Source organism: Felis catus, chromosome B1 (genome assembly GCF_018350175.1).
Source record: "Felis catus isolate Fca126 chromosome B1, F.catus_Fca126_mat1.0, whole genome shotgun sequence".
NCBI lineage: Eukaryota > Metazoa > Chordata > Mammalia > Carnivora > Felidae > Felis > Felis catus.
This window is the reverse complement of record NC_058371.1, coordinates 136,136,404-136,156,528: the sequence shown is the minus strand read 5'-3', so window position 1 is coordinate 136,156,528 and position 20,125 is coordinate 136,136,404. Positions and strand designations below refer to the sequence as shown.

General features: G+C 38.8%; 1 long non-coding RNA gene across 7 annotated transcripts in view; it reads right to left on the bottom strand.

The window, feature by feature from the left end:
* The window catches only part of LOC109499079, a 283,874-nt gene that overhangs the window by 37,720 nt on the left and 226,029 nt on the right, over positions 1-20,125 (bottom strand). For 6 of the 7 annotated variants that reach the window (XR_006596974.1, XR_006596972.1, XR_006596969.1 and 3 more), the window contains 4 exons: positions 18,329-18,466; positions 6,995-7,139; positions 5,150-5,250; positions 3,066-3,262 (listed from right to left, as the gene is read on the bottom strand). This is a non-coding gene — a long non-coding RNA (uncharacterized LOC109499079). The remainder of the gene's footprint in view (positions 1-3,065; positions 3,263-5,149; positions 5,251-6,994; positions 7,140-18,328; positions 18,467-20,125) is intronic. The other variant, XR_006596973.1, reaches the window with a different exon arrangement.

Genomic DNA, 20,125 nt, shown 5'->3' with positions numbered 1-20,125 from the left:
TGAAGTAAATGGACACGAGACTAATTTTGAGGTAACAAAAATTGGATTTGCTTATGAACTGATGTTGGAATGAGGCAATGGAAGAATCAAGGAGGTCTCTTAAGCCTTTTCCCTGGTTACTGAGATGGGAAATGAGTGGAAGAAGAAAAACAGGTGTGGGAGTATACAATCAGGAGTACCACACCATGAGTCATGTACAGAAGGCTGGGAGAAAGTGTTCTACACCACAATACTTAAGACTCTAAACTGAATCACATGGTCAAGTAAGAGACAGGATGATATAAGAGAAATGCTCCGCAAGAGGAATTAGAAACTCTAAGTTCAAGTATTTGTTTTACCACTTCTTTAGAATTATACAACAGATATGAAAAGGACACATACTTCTGCTTCTGATTGATCAAAATACCCTCTACTAGATCCAGTGATTAGATACTCATTATCCCAGAAGACAGCCACTCCATTTTTGGAAATCTCCAACTGTTAAAAGGTTCTTAATATTGAATCAATATTCAGTGCAACTACACACACCAAGCTTAACCTCTCAACCACCCGATAACTTCCCCTGGTATTCTCTTTACTGCCTCTGATACCTAAATTTGAACCCTGGTTATAACCATGTCTATACCTTCTCAATGTCTACATTAAAAATAGCCAAAATTATAATTTTTTTAATGGTAATAAGACTTAAGTACTTTGACATTCTGTAATTATAAATTCTTAGTCTGTTTGTAGTTCAATTTTCCCATTTATTATATGAGAAATATTGCAGATTTTGAGGGGTTTCTAAGGAAATCATAATCGTTTTCTAGTCTGCTGACTTACAGTCAGTGAAGCTAAAACATATAACTGAACAAAAGAACTTAGCAAAATAATTTAATTTTCACTTGCCCACTGATTTTCCAGCTTTCAAAATTTTGTTCTCAGCTCTCCTTTTCTCATCTCCTCCAATTCATTTTTCAGCTATCATTTAGTAGGTTTGGGTAGACAATAGAGTTAAATCCATACTGTTCAATGTCATGATAAGCCAGAAATCTAACAATGTAAATTTCTATTTCTTTTTCCCCTCCAAAATTATTTATTCAAAAATTTGGTTGTTTCAAGAAATGGGCAGAAAACATGAATAGACACTTCTCTAAAGAAGACATCCGGATGGCCAACAGGCACATGAAAAGATGCTCAACGTTGCTCTTCATCAGGGAAATACAAATCAAAACCACACTCAGATATCACCTCACGCCAGTCAGAGTGGCTAAAATGAACAAATCAGGAGACTATAGATGCTGGAGAGGATGTGGAGAAACAGGAACCCTCTTGCACTGTTGGTGGGAATGCAAATTGGTGCAGCCACTCTGGAAAACAGTGTGGAGGTTCTTCAAAAAATTAAAAATAGACCTACCCTATGACCCAGCAATAGCACTGCTAGGAATTTACCCAAGGGATACAGGAGTACTGATGCATAGGGGCACTTGTACCCCAATATTTATAGCAGCACTCTCAACAATAGCCAAATTATGGAAAGAGCCTAAATGTCCATCAACTGATGAATGGATAAAGAAATTGTGGTTTATATACACAATGGAGTACTACGTGGCAATGAGAAAGAATGAAATATGGCCCTTTGTAGCAACATGGATGGAACTGGAGAGTGTGATGCTAAGTGAAATAAGCCATACAGAGAAAGACAGATACCATATGTTTTCACTCTTAGGTGGATCCTGAGAAACTTAACAGAAACCCATGGGGGAGGGGAAGGAAAAAAAAGGAGGTTAGAGTGGGAGAGAGCTAAAGCATAAGAGACTCTTAAAAACCGAGAACAAACTGAGAGTTGATGGGGGGTGGGAGGGAGGGGAGGGTGGGTGATGGGTATTGAGGAGGGCACCTTTTGGGATGAGCACTGGGTGTTGTATGGAAACCAATTTGACAACAAACTTCATATATTGAAAAAAATTTTGGTTGTTTCATTTTAAATTTAAGACCCTCAAAGATAAATTCTACTATAATCATATAGATAGATAGATAGATAGATAGATAGATAGATAGATAGATATTTTTTTAAGTGAGTAGTAGGAAAGATTAAGGCAATACAGAACATTTAGAGGGTCTCTGGGCTGGTCCTGGTGTGGTTGATTCATGATCACCCAGTTTTTCAAATAACTATGCAGTGATCCAAAATAGATGCTCATAGAAAAGAGACACTGTCCTTTTAGGGGTTCATTATTGCTACATGGTTAACAGCTCTGAAACACTCAGGTGGTTGGTATAGTCACACAAAGGGAACTTTATACAAAGGAAGGAAAACTTTCCACACAAAGGAAGAGTTCATGTCTCTTCCAAGAAAAGCTCTAACATTTTGGCAGTTAAGGATTTCTGATGGCTCATGGATACATGTACTTAGAACTCCAATTTTTAACATATCCTCAATGCTAACTTTAGAACACCCCCGGTAAAATCATCTACTGCTGTGCACAACTGGTTTTCCATATGAATACTATGTACTAGATACAACTGCCTATAATATATTCACTATCTTAGGAGTAATCACATAATGGTAGATTTAATGACATCTCAAGGATAAATTCTCCTTGAAATACAGTTTCTTTATGAAAATACAATAAGGATAGGAAGGCATAATAAGGATTTGGGGGTCCCAGGTCATTGGTTTAGAAGCAAGTCTGGTATTCATTAAGCAAATGTTATACACTCTGAATATTAAATGATAATTCATGTCAAGGTAGGGAGACAGCAGGTGGCCAGTCTACTTATATTTCTCACTGCTTTCTTAGTAACATAAATATTATCAAGTAGATCATGAATGACTTCACAAAATATTCAAAGTGAAATGAGAGAAAAAGATGATTCTCCAAAAAAGAAGTCATGAAAATATTTCAACCTCTCCTGAATCAGTGAGATACATCATTTCTTTGTCCCTTTTTCCTCCTTCACTTTAGCAATTTTAACCATGGCTGTGCTTTGTGCAGAGCTATGGCTGCAGGCTGTCCTTTTTAGGATCTAGGAATCTTGAAGAGTCAGACCCCACCTGCTATCCTTGTTTCTCTTCTTCTTACCTGTAACTTTACATTTTCAGCCCAAAGTTGGGAATCTTAACAAAAAGCCAATCTCATTTTTATTCTTGTCATAGGTACAATACTCCTCTCTTGGCAGAAGTCCTGTTTCATCTTTTCAAGGCTTATTCCCATTCTGATCATGTTTCTTTCTTTGCTTTCAAGACTAGTTCTTAGGATGTTTTCCATGTATATATAACCTGTATATGGAAAATGCAAAAATAGCTACAATTGTTTGTAGATACTCCTATCAAGGATGGAGTCTATAGCTCTACTCCTTGAATCTGGGCAGACTTCTGACTTTTTTTGGTGAATATAATGTAGCATAAGCATTATTGGGTGAGTTTCCATCTTAGATCTCAAGAAAATTGTGCATTTTTTCTTCTTGATGCTATTGAATCCTGCCACCATATGAACAAGTTCATGCTGAAAGATACAAGACCATGTAGAAAGAGGTCACAGCTATACCAGCTGTTCCAGTCAAGTCTATCATAAAGACTTGTAACCACCCATCCAATGACCATAGATAAATGAGCCAGCCCAGCTGAAACAGGCTGAATTCAGTCCAGACCAGAAGAATCACCTTGATGAACCCAGCCCATGGATACTGTGTAGAATTGTCAGCTAGATAAAAGGATGTTGCACGCATTAAAAGCAATGACACCCCAGTAGCAAAAAGCACTCCCTGAACCCAGATGTTGATTTCTAATATGAATCTTCAGTAAAAGAAACCAAGGCTCCTTGGAGAAATAGCTGATTCCAAGGCTGAGGCAGGAAATACTGAAAATGAGCCTGGAGGCTGACAGAAAGTTAAGAACTGCTAAAAAACAAACAAACAAACAAACAAACAAACAACAACAACAAATCAAACAAACAAAAACAACTACATGGGCGGGGGTATACTGAATGGACACAGGACCCAAAGAGTTCCCAAGAGCCAAACCTGGAGTAATGTAATATACGATATAACCCAAAGTGGAAAATAAATACCCATGGGTGTATATTGATATAAATAACTGAATGAATGAATACACAAATGGAAGAGAACAGTTAAGTCTCCCATGCAGAAGAATTCCAAATTCCAAATTATGTAGATACTCCACACTGTGCGTGGTACTGTAGACCACACAATGCACATGCCCATATCAGGTTCCTTCACCTGGTGCTTCCTAAGCTACCAGTTCTGTTGATATCTTCTCTAAAATATGTTGTAAATCTGTCCATGTCTTTCCATCTTGACAACTGCCAGCTACAAGCCACCATCAAGTCACCTGGACAAAAGAACAATCTCTGCTAAGCCCACTAGCTTCCAGTCTCACACCACCACAATCCATTGCCCAAGTAGCCAGAGAGCTTTTTCACATTGTGTGAAGTAAATAAATAAACTAGCCAACAAAACTCTTAAAACACTTAAAATCTATAGAGCCTTTGCATAAATACTTTTTTCTGACTGGGATGGTTTCTCTCCTAGCTCTTTGCATAGTTGGCTTCTTGTTGTCATTTGCCATTAAAGGCCCTCTTTGAGTACCTATTCCAAAGTAGCAGCCCAGTCACTGTCTATCATGGATCATTACTTTCTTATTCCTATGATTGTCCTAGCTTGGTGGTGTCCTCAACAGAATGGCTACTCCTGCAAGGGGTCATCCAGGAACCCAGGCTGATGGCTGCTCTTTTATCTTCAATGTGTGAGTTTTAGAGTCACCCTGGGGGTGGGGGGTGGGGGATGGCCTAATCACTCCAAAAGGAGGAGGATCACATGGGAGAGGTTTTCATGGACGAGGCCTGGAAGTAGCACACATCACTTCTACCCACATTCTATTGGGGAAATACTGGCTCACATGTAACTGCAAAGGAGGCTGGGAAATAAAATCTAGCTCTGTGCCTAAAAAAGGGGGTCTGATTTTTGTTGGACAGCTAGTAGTCTCTGCCTTTTGAAAAACAAATCTATGTGCTTGATGCATACTTTGGCTATCTTGGAAGAAAAGTGGGACATCAAATAAGATTTCGATTTAGTTAGGAAATACTAGCTCCTGAAAACCCAAATCCCCCACATGATTATTCCAAATTACAAGGCAGCTTTCTCCTACCTTGAGATTCACCATTCCTTAGGGCTCCTGAGTCCTCTGCATTTATCCATAGATGAGGGAAGAATACAAAGAAACTCCATCCATTTCTTGAAAGTTCCACCCTATAAATCAAAGATCACTTTCATTTACATCTCATTAGTGAAAAGTGGTCACATGGCAAGACATAGATACAAAGGCAATGTAGTCCCTGGTTGAGCAGCTGTCTTCCATTGATAGCTCCACACTAGGGAAAGGGCGTATCAATTTTTTTGGACTGTTGACCTCACCAAAACAAGGCCCAGCCATTTATCTCCAATTTAGAACATGTTACTAGAATCTTTACAAAATAAACTATTTTGAACACAAAATCACCTTCCCTCCTGTTATATCTTCACAGAATCAAATTTTGCTTTGAGACATAGGATGCACGTGTAAATATGGCATTTGCTTGCTTAAATCATTTAATAAATTCCATTGCTCTTAGAATAAAATGCAAACTGCTTATTATGATCTACAACAGCCTATGGGTTTTACCTCCTTCTAACCTCTCTAACCTTAAAAACTACATTCCTCCCCTTTGCTCCCCCTGCTCTGACCACACTGAGACTCTTTTAAATTATTTAAATGCCCCATTCCCTCTACCAGAACTTCCCTATGTTATTCTAGAATGCTTTCTCCCCAACTTTCCTCATGGCTGATTTATTCTCTCCCTTCAAGCTTAAGCCCAGTGGTCACCTCTTCAGAAGGGTATTCACTGGCCAGCTCTCTAATGGGGATCCTTTCTATTCCCTCCCTTGTAATTTTGTCATAGCAGCTGTGTCAATCTGTAGTGATGTTGTTGAGTGGTTTGCTTGTTTACTATTTGTCTCTCCACTTGAACACAGGTTACCTGAATGCAGGGACCATATCAGTCTCATTCACCATCATAAACCTATTGCTTTATAAATGCCTAGCACATAGTTAGCAATCAATAGGATTTTTTTGTTTGTTTATTCAACCATTTATTTATTTATTAATGGATGGATAACCAGATGGATCCAGTCAAATCCAAACACATACCTTGAATGGGCTACTTCATCATTACTGATGAATAGGCTACTACATCATTACATATCAGAACCTGACCCTCTGGCACGACCTTAGTAGTACCCTCTGTATCAAGAAGGAAAAATAAAAAGACTAAGCCACCCTACATTGACACTTCCTGGCACTGATTTCAAATAAGCAAAGAGAATGCACTGACCAACTGTGACTTACTAAAAGAAATTACCATCAAGTTACCCACAGTGCACAGGCTACCAAGGAAATATCCCAGGAGAGGTAGTGATGGGATAGGGGGCAGGGCATCTGAGCATTCACATTTCATATCAGTTTGAAATCAATGAGTTCTTCTGCCAACTAGATTCATTTTTTGAATAGGCTTGAATTAATTTGCTCTGAAAAAAAATCAAAAGTATGCTTTTTCTGGGGACAGAAAGATGTAAATGCAGGGGTCTGGCAGTGGGGAGGGGGAAGAAAGGAGATTGATAAACAGGGACAAAAAAAATGTTGGCAGCCAGAAAAGGTGCTGTATATTAGCTACTATGATCTAAAATGGCCCAGTAGAGATCAGCGTAACATCTGCCTTGCTCATTTCTCGCATGTGTACATATTCATGCCCAGCTTTCAGAATTCTCTGGAGGCACTTGAGTATATAGGAAGATGAGTTCCAATGAGCTGCAGCCTCCTGCTTTGCTGAAGGGATACAAACAGAAATCTTGCTTCCCTGATTCAAGTTCAGCCTCAAGCATTTTTGAGCCTTTACTAACCAATGCAAATTCTAGGAACAAGTGATAGAAGAAATGAAAGATCAATAAAATACTCAACATAGGTTGGACAAATATACACAAACTGCAGTGGGGCCACATGATAAAACGGCAAGGGCTCTGGAATCAGAACTTGAGCTTCAAATCCTGGCTCTACCTCTTGCAACCATGTGGGAAGTCACTGACTTGGCACTGACCCTCTTCATCTGTAAAATAAGCAGACACAAGGTGCTGTGAGAATCAACTAATATCTGTGAAATATCAGATGTTTAATAAGTGCTCAATGAATGATATTGTGGTTATTATTTAGGACAATCCAAGTACCCATCAAGCTCTTTTTCTTCATACCAAATTGTCTGGAGATTTGCCTGAATTATCTAGAAAACTATCTCAGTACTGCCCTAAACCTTGACTTTGGTCATCAAACCACTGTGCTCTTGTCACTGAACAATACACTAAGTCCAATAAATCACATCTTCAAGCTTCTGTTTGTACTGTTGCTTCTGTCCCATCTATCCTACACGCTGCCTTTCAGAAGCCAATATTTCAGTTAAGCTTTGCTGGATACTCCCACTCAGATTTGATCTCTTTTTCCTCTGCACCCATTTCTCCATTTATTCATGCATTCCATAAAAAGTTATTGTTGACCTGTTAGATGTCAGGGAATTTTGTAGATGCCTAGGAAACAAAAATGAATAAGACACAGTCCCCATTGTTACAGTCTAGTGAGGAACACTGAGAGTTGAACAGATAATTGCATTCAAGTGTGATACATGTATTAAAGGTGTGCACATGGGGCACCTGGGTGGTGCAGTTGGTTAAGCGTCCGATTTCAGCCAGGTCACGATCTCGCGGTCCGTGAGTTCGAGCCCCGCGTCGGGCTCTGTGCTGATGGCTCAGAGCCTGGAGCCTGTTTCCGATTCTGTGTCTCCCTCTCTCTCTGCCCCTCGCCCGTTCATGCTCTGTCTCTCTCTGTCCCAAAAATAAATAAACGTTGAAAAAAAAATTTTAAAGGTGTGCACAAGGCACTTGGGAGCCCATGGGAGAGACTCTTCTCCAAAAGCAGTTGCTTATATCTCTGCCTCACAGTCACTTTGATTTTCTTCGCCTCATAGTTTATTGCTAACAGAACCAGCTTCCCTGTTACATTGTAAACTCCTTGAAGCCAGATGCTGTCTTATTTGTCTTTGTATTCCTTTAATGTCTTGCACAATATGCTACAAATAGTAGGTATCCAATAAATGTGTTCTGAATGTATTATCAATATGTGGATGAACTGAAGCCATCAGCAATCAGCACTTGCAAATGATTTGGTCGGTCTTAAAAGATCTATATACTATGAAAGGCAACATATATAGTACACTGTTATAAGAATAAGGGTATTAAAGCCAGATAGCCTGAGTTCAAATGCCTAGACTAGTCTTCAACAACTGTTTACATTAGGCAAAGTACTTCATCAGCCTGTGTCTCAATTTCTTTGTCTGTTAAATGGAAGTGATAAAAACAGTATCTACCACATAGGGTTGTTATAAAGATTAAATTAATTAATCTATTCATTAAAAGTACTTAGAAAAGTACCGTAATTGTAGCTTCTAATAAACATTAACTATCTTCTCCTCTTCCTAAACAGACTTAAAGACCTCCACCCCTGTAGAACACAGACTGCTGCAGGAAGAGCAAAACTTTGAATTCCACATATAAAACATAGTTTTTGGGTTTTTTTTACTTCTTGCCAAGTCTAGCTGCAATGCGAGTCTCTTACAAATCCAGAAACTAATGAGTTATAACTTTTATAGGCCATACTGTTATCTTTTCTGACCACACTAGAAAATATAATGCCATCTTAAGGAAGTCTCATTTGAAATTATTACCTCTATTCATTGACTGATATCAATGTGGAAAGCCTCAATAGAAATAATAAGTAAAAATTGACACTATGTTCCTATTATGTGTCATGTACTTAACATACATTATTTCCAATCCTTAGAACCATATGCAAGGTAGATATTGTTAGATCGATTCTATAGATGATAAAACTGAGGCTCAGAGAGATCAAAAAGTTCTTCATGGAGACGTCTCACTACTGCAAGTAGTTGGACACACTCTAGCTCCATGTCAACTGCAATCCTTTTACTCTTTACAGTACGGCTCGAACTAGTTTTCGTTTGCTCTTGGCTACATTACCCTCAATCTGCTTATTCAGCACCACTGAGAAAGACAAAATTTCCAGACAGAAGTAAAAATGGTTGGATTTAAATTTTATCATTGAAAACACTTTGCCTTATAACTTCAATAATTTAGTGTGATTCAAGGTGTAAACAAGGTTACAAGACTCCTGATACCACGCCCATCTTTCAGACACTACTATAGCAAGGTTGACTGACATATGGCTACGGACCTGATTTTCTGAGATTGGTAGGCATGGACATTCCAGGGCCCCTGTTTGCCAGTTTCAATATTTAATAGCTATTAAACGTACTTTATCCTTTTTCATATATTTAAACCCTCTTTGCATGCTAAACCCATTAGCTTTTATTCTGTCCACTACAGATTTAGAGAACAGCTGTCCATTGCCATCTTTATAATTATCCTTCATATGGTCTAAGGCAGCACTGTCCAAGAGAAAATAATGTGAGCCACATACATAATTTTAAATTAACTAATAGCCACTTTTTTAAAAAAAGTAAAATGAAGTAGGTAAAATTAATTTTAATACTGTATTTGTTTCCTGTGACTGCTATGACAAATCACCACAAACTTGATGACTTAAAACAACGCATTTATTCTCTTCAAGTTCTGAAGGCCAGAAGTCCAAAATAAGTATCACTGAGTCAAAACCAAAAGTCAGTAGTGCTGCACTCCCTCTGGGGACTCTAGGGAAAAAGTACTGCTCTGCTCTTCCAGCTTCTAATGGTTGCTGGTGTTCCTGGCTTATGCCACATCACTCCAATTTCTGCCTCTATCTCTACATCACCTTCTTTGTGTGTATGTCTAACTCCCTCCACCTTCACCTCATAAAGACACACGTGATTGCATTTAGGGCACTCTTGGATGATCTAAGATAATCTCCCCATCTCAAGATCCTTAACTTAATCATATCTACAAAGATTCTTTTTCCAAGTAAGGTAACATTTACAAGTTCCCCCAATTAGGGTCTGATATGTTAGAGGCCATTATTCAACATTTTATTTGACCCAATATATTTAAAATAATATCATCCCAATGAGCAATCAATATCTCATGCTAAGTCTTCCAAATCTAGTGATATATATATATATATATATATATATATATAATGTGTTATGTAAAATGTTAAAAAAAACTATATATAATATATACACTAAAAAACATAAAATATCATATTTATATAAAATTTTCAATACACCTCAATTAGAATTAGCCATATCTCAAGTGCTCTACAGCTACATGTGGCTACCATGTTGGATAGTGCAGTTAGGATTGCCTCAATTTTCTTATCAAACAATTTTCTTTCTTTGCTCAAAAGCAAAGAAGATTCTACCAATTTCCTCAATAAAGTTGTCCCCATTCAGTTTTTTTTATCACCCTGGGTATAATTCTTGTATTTTTGCCTCACAGTATTGCTGTGCAGATTAAATTATGAAAACTCTCTGGAAAACCGTCCTTTCCAGAGCCACCCAAATTTATTGCCAAAGTTTTCTGCTCAGTATCTCATAGTCATTCACACTCATACACTTGGCATAACTGAGACCTATAACAAAATAGCAAAAATGAAGGAATAGGCCACTCTACAGACTAGAGCTGGGAGCCTAAGGAGTACAGCTGGTCATGGATAAAGAAATATGAGGAAAATAGGATCAATGTTTAAAGAAACATTAAAAATAAATGTCCCCATTTCAGCACAGAAAAGATTCATTCATTCACCCATTCAACAAATGTACTATCCCAGGCTCAATGCCAGGTGCTGGGAATGCAGTGCTTAATGGTGAGGAAAAAAAATATATAGTCTTTTCCCCCTTGAAGTTTAGAGTCTAGAGAGGAGGCAAAAATAAATTAAATGGGAAAACTGCAACTGAGGTCTTTTTTACCAAGTAGCAGAATGTGGTTCTCTGAAAGGGAGTTTGACCTTGTCAGGGGGGTCAGGGAAGGTTTCCTTGAGGAAATGATGATTAAGCTAAGATATGAAGCATAAGTAAGAATTAATTCAGTGAAGAGGAGAGAAAGACATTGCAGGCAAGGGAATCGCATGCACAAAGTCCTTTCTGCGGAAGGAATAATGATGAGATGACGGACAAAAGGCAAGATGTGTGGAGTGCAGAGAATGAGCAGGGGGACCAGGCACAAGATGAGACCAGAGAGGGAGGAAGGACCATGATGTGACCATGTAAGAGAGTTTGTCTTTTTCCTAAAGTAAATAGTAATCTACTGGAAGCTTTTGAGCTTTGGAAAGATCACTGTGCTAGGGTATGAAGAACAGATTGTTGAGGGGACAAGGGTAAGACTTAGATTGTGGAGGGGACAAAAACATATACAGGTGGAACAGTGAGGGGGTTACTATAGGCAGGAGATAATGGCATCGTGTAAAATATGGAGTCATCCTTGAATCCCCTTTTTCTTTCATATTTCACATTTAATCCATTAGGAAATGCTGTTGGCTGAATCCAAGTGAATCCTTTTATCATTTCTAGTGTTAAACTCTGATCCAAGCCACCATAATTTCTCCTCTGAACCCTACCAACTATCGTGCCTGGTCTCTGCTTCCAACATTGACCCTGTGGTTTATTCTTCCACACGTGGAAGCCAAAGGCTTCCCCTTAAAGGCTTACCTTTAAAGGTAAGTCAAACCACGTCATTCACCAGCTCAACACGCCCTGCCCCCAGTGGCTTCCTATCTCACTCACCATAAAAGCCCAAGTGCTTCAAGGTGTTTCATGATCTGGCCCCTTACCAAATCTGACCTCGTCTCCTACCACTCTCCCTTTTGCCACAATGGTCAGCTTGCTTTTCTTTAAGCAAGCCACATATCATCCTATCTCAAGACGTCAGCACCTGCCGCACCCTCTGCCTGGAATACTCTTTTCTTAAAGACTCATGGTTCTTCATCTAAAACTCATCATATATATCTCCATTTAGCCCTTTATCATTTAGTTTCATTATCTAAAACTATAACTCCATATTTTATACCAAAGAAGGTGAGAGAGCAAAACACAGAGATACTTCTAAGGAAAGCATTCCAGGCTGTGGAAATAGCAAGAACAAAACTCCTAAGACAGGAGTTCAGGGAAGAACAAGGAAGAGCCAGGCTGGAAGCATGTTGGTAGAAGGTGGAGTGGGAAGGGGAGGCTATACTTGAGGTAGAAATGACAAGCTCACGTAGTACTTGCATGCACATCATCGTGAGGACATTGCTTTCACTCTGAAATGAGAAGTCACTGAAGGATGCAGAGTAGAGATGTGGTGTGACCTGACGTATTTTAACAGGTGTCTTCTGGATGCTGTATTGAAATTTCACTTAAAGAGGACAAGCACAAGAGCAGGGAGTTTAGTTATGAAGCGATCATAACAACCAGATAAGAAATGATGGCAGCTTAGACAAAGCTTGCAGCAGTGGTGACAAGTGTTCAGATTCTGGATATGTTTTGAAGGTAGACCTGTCAGGATTTGCTGAAAGAACATATGTGTTGTGTAAGAGAAAGAGACTTGGGATCTGAGCAGCTGGAAAATGGAGTGGTCATTAACCGGGATGAGGAAGACTACAGGTTTGGGAATAGTTATCAGCGGCTGAGTTTTTGGATGTTGGCTTTGAATGACCTTTGACATCCAAGTAGAGATGTTAAAGAGGCAGTTCGAGGTACTCAGGGGAGAGGGCCAGAGATACAAATTTGGGAGGCATCAGTGTAGAGATGGTATTGTCAGTCATAAGCTTGAGTGAGGTCACCAAGGGAAAGGCAGCTGCTAGCAACTAAAGGAATCCTCTATAAAGTGGGAAAGAAAAGGAGTAGCTTCACAGTTGTAACATACTGACAAAGTGATGATTCTGGGCTATAACCCACTCAGTGACAAGGGCCCCTCAATGGGCAGGTGAAGGAAATGGGAGTAATGTGGGTACATGGTTGTTCCTGGGGTCTGAACTACCAACGCCATAATTAACCTCGCAGAGAAATGTGTGGCCAAATTAGCTCCCTAGGCCCAGCTATCTGAAATAAATGACTCAAGTCTCCTTCAGGACCAAAGCCTTTATATAAGTTTCAGTACTGAGGTCACCCCTGAACTGATTTATTGTCCTGGGAACAATTTTATGGGTATGCTTCCTCCAAACACATCACTTTTGCTTTTATACTTCTCTCCAGCAATCTATTAAAGCTCCTAGATCATAATTATTCCAGTGATGACCATGATGACCCCAATTCTCCAACCATGGCCAAAGGGCAAACTGTTATAAACCCAAGAGGGAACCTCTGTGCATCCAGTTCCAGGGTCGAGGAGATGGTAGTCCTGATCCACCAAGGTCAACTACTTCTCACCCCTATTTTAATGTCAGCTTGGTTTCTATGGGTTTCTGACCTGGATCATGAAAATGGAAATCAGAGCACCCATTTTATGGGGAGTGGAAGACAGTAAAACACATGGATGTAATGAATGAAGAAGGGATTTTAACATGTCAAGTGCATACGTGCACTCAGCATAACTTTTCCTTCCACTACCTGTACTGCTCCTATCTCTCCACCAACATCATTATCATGGTCATCATCATCAAACAGTGGTTTTATGCAGCACACCCAGAATCCTGAGTCACACTCCCCCATCTCTTCCTCCCTCTCCACAGTCAAACTCAAGACTTCTAGTCTAAATGGGCAACCAGAATCATAGTGCGGGCAACCAAAATCAAGGAGAAGAAGACAGTCCCAGCTTCCATACTTTGCTTATCCTTTACCTTCCTGCCCCATCTCCTACCATTTTGTAAAATGGTTATTCTGTATCGACCTATGGCTCCTATGTGCTACCTAATTTTTCTTTTTAATTGTGTTGCTAAAAGTTTCAGGTAAACTGAACCCTAGAGTTTTTTCACTGTGAAATGTGTGTTGGACACCTCAGGTGCAGAGTAGACAGTACTGAGATAAACAGGTGAAGGTGAAAAGGAGGTAGAGGTTCCACTGGCACTATGAAAGACTTGACAGAATTTTTATGTAGATTAAACCACTTGTTCAATTAATTCATTTAAGAACTTTGTGAGGTCCACCAACTAATGTTCCAAGAACATAGACGATATATGAATGATGATGAACAATGAACTGAGAATATAATGATGAATATAATGTTCCTTCCATTCATGGAGCTTAAAGTATAGTGAGGGGACATATGGTAATCAAATACCTGCCTCCATAATACATAATGTATACCATGTTGACATGGAGGAGAAGAAAGAAGAGCTATAAATCTTTTAGTGTGGACATGGTAATAAAAGAGGATCAAGCAAATTTCTCTGCAGAAGTGACATTTAAGCTAAAATATGAAAAGTGAACAGACATTAGCCAGGAGAAAAGAAGTATATGATATGAGAGGGGGCCTTCTTGCAGAAAGAACAGCATGTGCAAAAGCCCTGAGGCAGGAAAGGAAACTGAAAAAGGCTGGTGACAAAACAAGAGCAATAAAATGAAGAATGGTGGTTGCCTGGGGCTGGAGGCCAGAGGAGGAATTCAGCTGCAAAGAGGCATTTGGAGAATGTTTTAGAGAAATGGAAATGTTCTATATGTTAATTGCAGTGATGGTTACATGACTATATGCAGTCATCAAAATTCATTGAATTGTATTGCATATAAGTTATTCCTCATTAAAACTTGGGGGTCGGGGACAATAAGCTTTTCAAGTCATTTTCTTTTCAAGTCTCAATTTAAGGTTAGTATTAACCTGACTTAATCCGATATGAAAACAAAGCAGAGAAACACACAGAACAACTAAATTAAATGCCTTTGTTTCAGAATTTAGTTACTTGTTCATTTGTTCATGGCTCATATATTAAAAAAAAGATTTTAGGGGCACCTGGGTCGCTCAGTCAGTTAAATGTCCAACTTTGGCTCAGCCTGATGTCAGGCTCTGTGCTGACAGCTCAGAGCCTGGAGCCTGCTTTGGATTCTGTGTCTCCCTCTCTCTCTGCCCCTCCCTCACCTCTCAAAAATAAATAAACATTTAAAAGAAATAAAAAAAATAAAAATGAAAAAAGGATTTTAGTTGGAAGGGGCAGATTTAGGATTCTAAGAGCCATTTGATATTTATATTTTCATTTCTGGGATTAAGGCACTTGAACTTCTGAGCCTCTTTCCTCATCTGCAAAAATTAGGAGAAAAACATTTCTCATACCAGGTTGTTGAATGAATTATCTCATTTAATCTCCTTGGAAGATGTCAGCTCCAATGGATATATAGTAGGTCCTCCTTCACCACCATTCTTTTTGGTATCTAACAGGCAAGCACATTGCTAAGTTTTTCTGATAAAATCTGCTTCCAGGAGAGGTGATATGTGACTGTAGGTATTGTTCTGGCTGTGGGGTACCTCTGTGGCAGGGCCCTGAGGGTGGGCAGAGCTGAAGCAGTGGGGGATAGGTACCACTGGACCTTGAGGAGGTATCATCTCTACCTTAACTTGTTGCCTGCCCCATCCCAATATGGCAGAAACATTACTACTCAGGGGCTCAGCACACCTATCTTCATCCAGAACATGTCTGAGATCACATCCATGTGAAGGGACAGAATCAAAAGAGAAATGTTCCAACCTCTCCAGAGAAAAGTGAAAGAAAATGGCAATAAAACTATTCAATTCAGATGCAAAAAATAATTGCACACCTAAAGAGCCTCTTGAGTTTTATCCAAATTCTCTTTTCTCTCTTCTTTCATCCTTTATATTTTCTCTTTTTCATTTTCTTACTTTAACTTTCCAAGTCCTGAAAAGAAAATTTCTAACTTTCTAAAGTCAAAAATAGAATTCATTGTTAAAGCCTGAAACAATTCACTCTGACTGCCTTTAGTTTTCACTTACCCAAGAAAACCTAGTTTTCAATGGATAAAGGCCACCCTTTCAACCAAGTTGGGGTGTCTCTGGAGCAAGGAATTGTGCTGATCGTCACCATAAAAATGCACAGGCAGAGGGCAGACAGGCAGATAGCTTTTGGGAGACTTGTAGACAAAGGAGGTGTTATGTGTAGTACAACCATTCACTGCAAAGGGATTGTTTAAGTGGAGATGGCTAGTGGACATTCACACAAGAGGGAGCCTTCATACGTAAATAAAGGCTGGCTGCCGTAGAAACCCCTCCATCTGTTGCCGCCCGCTGCCTGACTTCTAAGGCGCTGGCTGCACTAACTGAAAACATAGATGGATTTGTGCCCCACATGTTCACTTTTAGGAATCGCTGAGAGTTTTGTTTTTTTGTTTTTTTTTCAGGTAGGACCGGCCCCAGCTAACTCCCCTGCTCCTCCATGCCAAAGGGATATCCATTTGGGGGTTTTACAGCTGCTGTTGTCTTGTGACCATTAATTCTTGATGCTTTTCCTCACTGAAACCTTCCCCCTATTTGGATAGCTCTAACCATAAATATGGCTAGTGATTTGTTAAGCTGCTAAGCTTCTTTTACTTTAGGGCACAATTCAAGGCAAGGCATGAGTAAATAGATCTTCCTCTGTAGAGAGAAAAAAAAGAGAAATTGAGCATGGATGTGAGTTCTGGAGAGGGTACTGTTTTGGCCTTGCAAGCCCTGCTGTGCTCTAAAGGTATTAATATGTCCTCGGTTTCAATAATTAGAGAGTAGAGGATCCTGGGCAATGGCAAACCAGCTGCATGAAACAATACCAGCCTCCACTTAAGTTTCCTTCTCCTTCCAGGCTAAGGCCAAACTCGAGGTGTCAAAGCAAAGGCAGACACAGATCATAAGCACTAATATTGCTGGAGTATGCACAGAAGTTTTGAACTGAAAACTGTTTGCAAACCGGCTTTACCCCTCCTCTCCATCTGATGGAGATAAGACAAGTATATTTGTCAGCCCTGTTTTGCACCTGAAGGAAACATGACACAAGTGTGCAAAATAATACATACAGTCTCAAAAAGAATAGCTAATGGACTCAACTCCTCACTAATAAATTAGAGTTCTTTCTGTTAGGTCATACAAACTTGAAAATAACCACCTGGCCCTTCCAAAAACCTCTGTGCCTCCCACAGGACAATAAAGTGGTGGGGGTGGGGACAGAATCTGAATTCATGTTTATGCTGCCTAATGCTGAATCACATTCATGAGGTACTGTCGCCAGGAACTAAGAGATTTCCATTTATTTGCTGGAGGAAGACGGTGTATTACAAAAGCTGCATAAAGATAGAATCCAGAAATCAAAACTTTTTTCTGCAGTATCTCTCAATGCTTTTGATCAGGCCACCTGAACACACTCTGCCTTATATGAAATGTAAAGGAAGAACTGTCTTCTGCAAAGGAGAGTTCTATAAGATATGTGTAGCAAACAGAGCTAATTGGTTTAAATTACTAAAGATCCTATTATCTAGTATCTGTTTATTCATACAATGATACTTATTGAATAAATGCAGGCAGTTATGGTTCTTTTTGATGCATTCTGAAACACCTGACTTTTATAGGGTGGGTAAATGAAGTTACTTAGCCCTGAGCCAGCTTTGGCTTCTAAATGAAAGCCAAAAAAAGAATTAGCAGGGATGCTGGAAGTCACATAAACACAGCTGAAGAAAACATATTGTCTTGATTTCAGCTTGAAATCTGTGCTAAATTAGTAATAGGAAGTTTAGCAGCAATGCCTCATTTCTTAAAACATCAATTGTTTTTAGGTTTTATTGCAACCCTATTCACTTTTGTGGGAATGAAAATACTGAATACATTTTAAGCTGGAACTAAAAACATAATCATACATCCAAAAGATGCATTCACTAATTTTGTTTATGTTCTATTTTCTGGATAGGCAATAACCATGTTTATTTGTTAATAGTTGATACCAATATTATAAACAAAAAACTGTTTTGAGATTTTTCAAAAATCCCCAATAACCTCTTAAAACATTTAGTGTTAAAGTACACTATGTAGATGTCATTGGAGTAATTTTAGGGTCCTAAAGATATTTTTTGACAAGGAACCCAAATCAGGATTTACATAATACATTTTGATCTTGTAAAAGGTACTCATAACTCTTGTTCAATTTCTGCTTGCTTTTTCAAGTTCACAAAAGCTAAGAAATGGGGGCTAATCCAAGATAAAAGTAGGAACAGAGTGATTGAAGTGTTCCTCTATTTTGGGGCACCTGGCTGGTTCAGTCAGGAGAGCATCTGACTCTTGATTTCATGAGTTCAAGTCCCATGTTGGTCATGGAGCCTACTTAAATAAATAAATAAATAAATAAATAAATAAATACTTCTCTGTTTTGATAAGGGCACTGGGTTAACATGCAACTGCCACTGTTGATGTCAGCGTCACAAACTAAAGATGAACATGGGTGGGCTGCTCTTCAGATTCAGGTGACATTTTTACTTGTTAATGAGGATGTCTTTTTCTGCAAAAGGAAGAAAAATTTCATTTTTAGTTTTAGGGCTTCAGGCCAAGAGAGATCTTTTCTTCCTTCTCTGTTGCCATGCTTTGACAAAAACAACAAAATTCCTTCTTTTTCATATTTACCTTTGTATTTTTGTTAATATCCTTTGACTTCCATCTCATTATGACTTTTGTACCTCCTACTAATATAGAGGAAAAATAGAGTCACTTAAATTAATGTGTGTTTTTAATTGTTTATTTTAGCCTTTCTCTTGAAACCCACATTTAAACTGAATCATGACTGTGAAAGGTACCAGGTTTCTTGGGTCTGAAGCTGTTAGCTGAGGATAACTTTGTGACTATGTCTCTATGGACATTTAAATTTTTTTTCTTTTGTTTGGGTGTGGTTTACTTTACCACTACCTGGTTGTTGAGTGAACTAAACCTAGTCATTTGTTCCTAAAAGAATGTGGTTATTATCCATATCCTTAGACTACAACACTAGCTTCAAAAAAATGTCTGAGTAAACCGAAATCTCTGCAATAATAATTGGATCTGGATTTACAGAATGTATTTTGGTGACCCCTTCTTCCTATCAAGAGAAACATATGTGGTAAGAGATGCTTTTCCCCTTTAGCAGACAGACGAACTGTTCTTACCTTGATGGGACAGTGCAATAGAGTAGAAAACCAACCAGGCATTAATTAGAAAACCTTCTGATTAAGCCATACGCTGCCATTTAAGACCATCTCTTCTTCACCAAGAATCTCTTTTGTTATTATTTTTAATTCCTTGACCACATCTTTGGAAAAAATTAAGTCTGCCAAATACACGGTATTTGCAAAGCAAAAATTAAATATTTATCTCATTTTTCTGTAATAAACAATCTATACTGAGTATATACCCAATCAAATGAATATTCCACACAGCCCAAGATGACCATGTTACCATTCTAAGCAGCCACAAAGCAACAAATTTGATGTTATAATTATCTTAGGTAGCTTGATTCTTGACTGAAGGTAACTGTATGATTTCCATTAGGCTTCTTGAAATATTTAAAATAAGTTCTGATTTTCTATTTCTATATTCTCATACTCCACATGAATCCAAAGCCCAAGGTTGGGAACCACTGGCCTCATTTATCTGAACCTCAGTTTTATCTTCTTCAAAATGGAGGAAAATAATTGCTTCCAGGCTTACTTACCTCATGGTTGTTATAAAAAAGGAAATAAAATCACATGCGTTAAAGAGCAGTCATGTTTGTACTAGGTAGTCTCCCTCCTTGCCCACAGATTATTGGACCAGGAGGGGACACTTGTCTCATAGGACAAACTGAGATCATCAGATCCTCTCTCATAAGATTTTGAACTACAACACTCAAAATCTCGTTAAGTGATGATGGGCACTTGCACTAAAAGGGCATAGAGAGTCATTCAGTCACTTATTCATTTCCAAAGCAGACACTAATTACCTGACAGAAATTAGGCACTGGGTTGAGTCAAGGATAGAGTCCAAATGAGCCAGAATGTATGGCAAGAAAAGCAAAGATCATGCATAATGCAAAATTATGGGGAGCAAGCATTAAGAGACTACTACAGAGCAGATTTGCAGACCTGAAGGCAGAACTGACATGGCAGACAAAAGCAGAGGGAAAGACCTGCTGAGCAGCTGCCTGACAATT